General features: G+C 37.6%; 1 pseudogene; it reads left to right on the forward strand.

Moving 5' to 3' along the window:
* Positions 1 to 8081, forward strand: part of LOC107646836 — a 23108-nt pseudogene extending 15027 nt beyond the window's left edge.

The following is an 8360-nucleotide window of genomic DNA, read 5'->3' on the forward strand; positions in this document are numbered from 1 at the left end:
TTTTCTTCTTTTCTACTTTTTGAAAATTATTAAAAAAAAATTTCAAAAATATTTTTCTTTTCTTTGTTTAATTTGTGTTCTTGGTATTGAGTCTTCCATGTTTTTGTTTCCTTTTTTTTTAATTCCAAAAATTTTAAAACTTCTTCAAAAACCTTTTCCAAGAAATAGTTGTCTTTTATTTATTCAATCTTTATTTTTTGTTAGAGCCTTGTGCTTATGTTCTTGGTAAATTTTTGTGTTCTTTTGAGTCTTTCTTTCTAAAAATTTTTTTCAAAAATATTTTCTTTGTTTAAATCTTGTGTCAAGTCTTTAAGTTTGGTGTCTTCTTGTTATTTTTCTTTTATTTTTCGAAAATTTCTTTTTGGTTTTCTAAAATTTTTAAGTTTGGTATCCCTTGGTGTTTCCCTCCAAAAGTTTTCGAAAATTAGGGACATTAGATCTAAAAATTTTTAAGTCTTGAGTCTTTTACTTGTTTTTCTCTTTCATCATTCAATTCAAAAATAAAAAAAATATCTTTTCTATTTTTATTTTTACTTAACTTTCGAATTTTTAAAATAAAAATTCAGATTTCAATTCAAAATTTTTATCTTATCTTATCTTAGCTTTTAATTTTTAAAAATCAAATATTTTCAAAATAAAAAATTATATCTTTTTCAAAATTCTTATCTTATCTTATTTAAAATTTAAAAATTCAAATTTAAAAATTCAAAAATTTAAATTTAAAAATTTCAAAATTCAATTTTCAAAATTAAATCTTTTCAAATTTCAATTCTTTTTCAAAATTTCAAAATTCAAAATTTCAAAATTTCAATTTTCGAATTTCAAATTTCAAATCTTAAATTCAAATCTCTTTTTAATTAATTGCATATCTTCTATCTTTTCTTTTTCAAAACTTCTTAACTAACTCTTCTACTCTTCTCTCATTCTTTTTTGAATTAAATTCTTTTTAATTAATTAATTTTAATTTCAATTTAAATAAATAAATAAAATAAAAACAAAAATATTTTAATTCTCATTCATCTCCCTATCCTTATTTCTTCTTCCTTTCCTTCTACCTTTCTTCATTATGAACCCAAGTGGGAATGAAGAGTTCAGAAGAAATTTGGGATCTTATACAAATCCCTCTACTGACTTCTATGAAAGAAGTATTAGCATACCTCACATCAGAGCAAGTAGCTTTGAAGTGAACCCTAAACTCATTACTCCAGTGCAGTAGAACTGCCGGTATTCTGGGCTCCCTCTGGAGGAACCTACAGAATTCCTGGCAGATTTCTTAAAGATTGCTGACACAGTACACAGTGAGGGAGTAGACCAAGATATCTACAAATTATTGCTTTTTCCTTTTCTTGTAAAGGACCAAGCAAAAAAGTGGTTGGATAACCAGCCTAAAGCCAGTTTAAAAACTTGGAAACAGTTAGTAGACAAGTTTTTAAACCAATACTTTCCCCCAAGAAAAATGACCCAGCTGAGGCTGGACATCCAAGGCTTCAGACAAGGAGATAGTGAATCTCTTTATGATGCATGGGGAAGGTATAGAAGGATGTTAAGAAAATGTCCCATTGAAATATTTTCAGAATGGGTACAATTAGACATCTTCTACTATGAACTTTCAGACATGGCTAGAATGTCTTTAGACCACTCTGCTGGTGGTTCTATACACATGAGAAAGACCATAGGAGAAGCTCAAGAGCTTATTGAGACAGTTGCCACTAATCGGCATTTGTACTCATCTCCTGAGCCTTCTATAAAAGGAGAGGCTAAGGTAGTAACTACTAAACCTAACCCTCCAGAACAAGATGGCCCATTGACTCAGCAACTGCTCGCCCTTGCCCAGCAACTACTGGACTTGCAAGAGGCTTTGCGAGAAACTCAGGCTTCTAACAGGAATGTAGAAGCCTAGCTGAACTAAACAAGGCAACAGTTATCTAAGCAGATAACAGAAGAATGCCAGGCTATTCAACTGAGGAGTGGGAAAATTTTAAGCACCCAACCTCAGCATAATAAGAACAAAAAGCCCATAGGGGATAACCAAGTCTCTGCACAAGATGACTTTGAGCGTTCAAACGCCCAGATAAGTATCCCTCTTGGCGTTGAACGCCAGGAAAGAACAGAGACTGGGCGTTCAAACGCCCAAGGGGGCAGCAGCATAGGCGTTGAACGCCCATGCAAAGGAGGTCAGTCACAGACTAATAACAACCCTTTTAAGCAAGCTGGTAACCCCCCTTCCAACTCACACGGCATTCAACCTTTATCAACCAAGGTTGATGAATACAAGGCTAAGATGCCATTTCCTCAGAAACTCTGTCAAGAGGAAAAGGATAAACAGTTTGCCCGCTTTGCAGAGTATCCCAAAACATTAGAGATCAAGATCCTTTTTGAAGAAGCTCTTGAACAGATACCTTCTTATGCTAAGTTCATGAAGGACATCTTAAATCATAAGAAGGATTGGAGAGAGACAAAAACAGTCCTCCTCACTGAAGAGTGCAGTGCAATCATTCAGAACAGTTTGCCAGAGAAGCTTAAGGATCCTGGAAGCTTTATGATACCATGCACTCTAGGTGATGCTTGTACAAGGACAGCTCTATATGACCTTAGGGCAAGCATTAACCTAATACCTGCTTCTTTGATAAAGAAGCTCTGTTTGACTGATGAAGTCAAACTAACTTGCATGTGCCTTCAACTTGCTGATGGTTCTATTAAGATACCATCAGGAGTAATTGAAGACATGATTGTCAGGGTTGGACCCTCTGCCTTCCTCATTGATTTTATGGTGTTGGACATGAAAGGGCACAAGAGTGCATCCCTTATCCTGGGGAGACCCTTCCTAGTTACAAGACGGACACTCATTGATGTTGAAAAAGGGGAAGTAACCATAAGAGTCAATGAGGAAAAGTTCGTACTGAATGCTGTCAAAGCTATGCAGCATCCAGACATCCCTGAGGAATGTATGAACATTGACCTCATTGACTCTATGGTTAAAGAGGTCAACATGGCCGAAAGCCTCAAGGAAGGGCTAAATGATATCCTTGATAATATCCAGCCTGATTCAGAGGAACCTCTGGAAACCTCTGAGAAAAAGGAGAAGCCCCCAAAGCTTGAGCTTAAGCCATTACCTTCCTCCCTGAAATATGTATTTTTGGGAGAAGGAGATACTTATCCTGTGATCATAAGCTCTGCCTTAGAGCCACAGGAAGAAGAAGCACTAATTGAAGTGCTCAAAACATATAAGACCACCCTTGGGTGGACTATAAGTGACCTTAAGGGAATTACCCAGCCTAATGCATGCATAAAATCCTACTGGAGGATAATGCCAAACCAGTGGTGTAACCACAGAGGCGATTGAACCCAGCTATGAAGGAAGTAGTGTAGAAGGAAGTCACTAAGCTCTGTGAGGCTGGGATCATTTATCCCATTTCTGATAGACCCTGGGTGAGCCTTGTCCAAGTTGTCCCTAAAAAGGGAGGGATGACAGTGGTTCATAATGAAAAGAATGAGCTGATCCCTAAAAGGACAGTTATAGGGTGGCGTATGTGCATTGACTACAAAAGACTCAATGATGCCACCAGGAAAGATCACTTTCCTTTACCCTTCATTGACCAAATGCTAGAAAGACTAGCAGGTCATACTTTTTATTGTTTCTTGTATGGATATTCCGGGTACAATCAAATAGTAGTATATCCACAGGATTAGGAGAAGACAGTATTCACATGTCCATATGGCGTGTTCGCATATAGACGAATGCCATTTGGCCTGTGCAATGCACCTGCCACTTTTTAGAGATGTATGCTATCCATCTTCTCTGATATGGTAGAGAAATTCCTTGAAGTATTCATGAATGACTTCTCTATTTTTGGAGACTCGTTTGACTCCTGTCTTGATCATCTGACCCGAGTTCTAAAAAGATGCCAAGAAACAAACCTATTTTTGAACTGGGAGAAATGCCACTTCATGGTAACTGAAGGCATTGTTCTTGGACATCGGATCTCAAATAAGGGTATAGAAGTGGATCAAGCTAAGGTGGAAGTGATAGAACGCTTGCCTTCACCTACTAATGTCAAGGCAATCAGAAGTTTTCTAGGACATGCAGGATTTTACAGGCAATTCATAAAGAATTTTTCAAAAGTCTCAAAACCCCTGTGTAATCTCTTGGCCACTGATATTCCATTCATCTTTGACCAAGAATGCCTGCAAGCCTTTGAACTCTGAAAGCCAAGCTTGTCACTGCTCTTATCATCTCTGCACCCAACTGGGACTTACCATTTGAGCTAATGTGTAATGCAAGTGATCATGCAATTGGCGCAGTCCTAGGGCAGAGACATAACAAGCTTCTGCATGTCATTTATTATGCTAGTCGTGTATTAAATGATGCACAAAAAAAACTACACTACTACAGAAAAGGAGCTACTTGCAGTGGTTTATGCCAATGACAAGTTCAGATCCTATCTAGTAGGATCCAAGGTCATTATTTATACTGACCATGCTACTTTAAAGTATCTACTCACTAAGCAGGATTCTAAACCTAGACTTATAAGATGGGTATTACTCTTGTAAGAGTTTGATATAGAAATTAGAGACAAAAAAGGAACAGAAAATCAGGTGGCTGATCACTTGTCCCGGATTGAGCCAGTAGTAGGGACTTCTTCTCCCTCCACTGACATATTTGAATCCTTTCCAGATGAGCAACTCTATGCCATTCGAAAAGTACCTTGGTTTGCAGACATTACAAACTATAAGGCTATACGGTTCATTCCCAAGGAGTTTACCAGGCAGCAAGCCTAGAAACTCATGCATGATGCAAAATATTACCTACGGGATGAGCCATATTGATGATTGCGCATCATGTACCCTTTTTCTTATATAAAAGGATCATAAAAAGAGCATAATCTCATTGAATCATTGTAATTTCATAAACCAAATGATATATATTATGGTACATTGCTTTGAAATAGGTTTGTGCTGAATTTCAGGTGAAAAGAGAAACAAAAGGGGAAGGAAAACAACAAATAAGGATGGGCGTGTGAAGCTGGACGTGCCACTTGAAACTCTGGGCATGGCACGCCAAGCTTTTGAACCAACTTTCAACAATGGGCGTGCCACTTGAAGCTCTGGGCGTGGCACGCCAAGCCAATATTCCAACAAAGAAGGTTGAAGAATTTTACATGGGCGTGCCACTTGGAGCTGTGGGCGTGGCACGCCAAGTTTGTGAAGCCAAGATCTCAAAGAGGGCGTGCCACTTGATGTTTTAGGTGTGGCATGCCAGGCTTAAGTTCCAGAGGAGTGATTTTGAGCCCCACTATGGGCCTGGCACGCCAAGAAGTGGGCGTGGCACGCCAGGGCATATGCCAGCCTGACCTCCTCTGATTCAAATGAAAATATCTTGCGCTACACAACTCCAAATAAAATGATTCTAGTGCCATTAGAAAGTAGACATCCAGGGATTTCCAACTATATATAACATTTTATAATGGACACTGGAATTGAGAAAGATATTGACCACGAAAACACAGGAAGTAAACCACGTCACTGCAGAGTTACCAGCCTGACCTCTTCATCTTCAAAGGAACATAACTTGAGTTGTAGAGGTCCAAATGATGTGATCTTGGTGGCGTTGGAAAGCTGACATCAAGAGCTTTCCAAAGATATATAACACTCTAGGGTAGAAGTTAAAACTGAAGGTGAAAAATGACATTATTTCAGCGTTGTAAAATCTGGGCATGCCACTTGACATCGAAGGCGTGGCACGCCAGCTTTAATTTCATAATGGGCGTGCCACTTGAAATTCTAGATGTGGCACGCCAGTTCTAATGGCCAGACAGCATCATTGAAGGCGTGGCACATCAAAGAGTGGGCGTGGCACGCCGGGCTACCTGACAGACTGACCTATCCACCTTCAAATGGGCATAACTTGAGCTACAGAGGTCCAAATGAGTTGACTCCAAATGCGTTGAAAAGATAAAATCTAGGGATTTTCAACAAAATATAATAATTCATAATGGACATTCATTTTGACGCCCAAAAAACTCCAACTTTCAATGTTTCAAAGTGGGTCATACTCCAAAGGGCAAAATCAAGTGGGATTGGCACTTGAAACCACACGCCAACTTCTCCCTGCAGTCCCCAACCTTCAATCAAGCCCACTTCAACTCTCATTCAAGCCACACTCATCAATCAATCAAGTCCACAAGAAGCATCTAGAATAATTTGTTTTCATTTCATTGTAATTTGCTTTTAATTTCATTTTAGTTTGTAATTTAGGAGGGCCTATATAAAGGCATTAGTTTCATAGAATTACTCATGGCTGGATTAGGGGAAGTCTTCGGACCTTCTCTATTCACCATCAAGTTCTTCTCTTTTCTTTCTTACTTTGTAAATAATTTAGTTATGAATTGCTAACTCTTTCCATTGGGAAAGAGAGCTCTATTATTTTTCAATGGATTGATTGTTTTTATTCTTCTTCTTCTCTTCATCTCTCTTTGATTTACTAGAAATAATTTCGTTCTTCATGATAGCATTCAATTATCTTGGAAAAGAGATTGAATGTAATTGGGTTTATGGGAACCTTGGAAGAGGAAACATAAAACCATGCTTGAAATTCTTTCTCACACTTGAATAGGATTTGGGTTTTGGTGTTTGGATATGGTGACATATAATCCTCCCTCTACTTGAACCTAGGAAAGTGTGTGGTATAATCAGGGAACAAGCTTCATGTCTTCTCATGAGCAATTAGACCAAGGAATTGGCTATTGATCAAGATTTGAGAGATTGAGTCACGAAGGGATTGGGGCTCAATCAATCATGATTGCCAAAAGGTCAATGAGTTGCATGATTGAAGATGAGATGAAATCAATTAATCCGAAGAATGTAATATCTCTTTATCCCAATGCTTATTTTATCTTTCTTTCTTTTATTTACTTTATGGTTATTTACATTTTCTGCACTTTACATTTCTAGCACTTTACTTTCTTGTACTTTACTTTCCTTGCCATTTACTTTCCTGCACTTTATTGCTTTCTTTTACTTTCATGTCATTTATATTTCTTGTTGCTTATCACTCAAAATTGAATCGTCTAACTAGGATAATTAATCAACTATTGTTTGCCTTAATCATTAATCTCTATGGATACGATCCCACTCCACTGTGGGTTATTTCTTGACGATATTTGGTGCGCTTGCCAAAGAACGGATTCATCACTCATTTTATAATGGGGTGTGAATTTGACTCATCAAGTTTTATGGCGCCGTTGTCGGGGATTAATTGTGATTAACAAACTACCGGTTGGTTGATTACCTAGATTAGACACTTTCTTTCTTTCTTTTTGTTTTTTTGTCATTTAATTTCTTTTTATTTTCTCTTGCTACTAAGGTGTTTGTGCTATTGCCTCACTAAAAATCCCGCATCTATGATAATGGGAATTCTAATTTCTTTTGGTGATTATTGTTTGAGACAGAGCATTTTGCAAGTAAGAATGGAGTCTACCTCATCTTTTGATCAATCATGTCATATGGGATATTGCCCACCACCATAAAATGATTCTAGTCATTTTCCTAATGGTGGCTGCGAATATCACCAAAGAATGATAGAGTATGAGCAATCAAATGAAATGGAATACCTTCCAGAGCCACAAAATAGTTCATATTGTTATGATAACTTTCGAAATTTTGGCTGGGATTTTAATGCTGCATACCACATTCATCAAGGACTATCATCCCGTAATTGTCCAACCTATGCACCTCCACAAAATCTTCTAGAATTTTTAATAGAAGAACTCTCCAAGAGATATCTCTTCATTGCCCAACTCAGTGAGTTTTTAAGGCAAAATGTAAGAGACGTGATTGAAGATATGGAAATCTCAAAGAGAAATCAAGAAGAGCAAGTGAGACAATTGGCACAACATTTTGTTGATGAACCAACCAATGTCTTCCCTTGGCTAGGGGAAGAATATCATAACATCAGTCTAAGGAGTGGAGAAGTGCTTAATGAGGGTGAAAATGAGGAATTGGTAAATGAAGAGATCTTTGTACCAAGAGAGCCACCATTCCAAGAAGTTCTTGATAAAGAGGATACTCCAACCATCTCTTAACACCCAACTCTTGAGAACAAAAAAGTGAAGGCAATCAACCAAAGTACTGGAATAAGGATTGTGACCCGGAAACAAATGACTATATCCATGAAAAAGAGAGGGTCAAAGGATAATCTAACCCTACTCCAACAAGCAAGTTCACTCAAGCTAATAACAAAAGAAAGCTTGCTGGGAGGCACTCAAAACAAGGGGGCATCAAGCTTCTCCTCTGCTCCTCTGAGGTCATTTCTATTAATCAATTGGAAGAAGAGGAAGAAAGTTGAGAACATGTCAAGCTAA

Source organism: Arachis ipaensis, chromosome B06, assembly GCF_000816755.2.
Source record: "Arachis ipaensis cultivar K30076 chromosome B06, Araip1.1, whole genome shotgun sequence".
Lineage (NCBI taxonomy): Eukaryota > Viridiplantae > Streptophyta > Magnoliopsida > Fabales > Fabaceae > Arachis > Arachis ipaensis.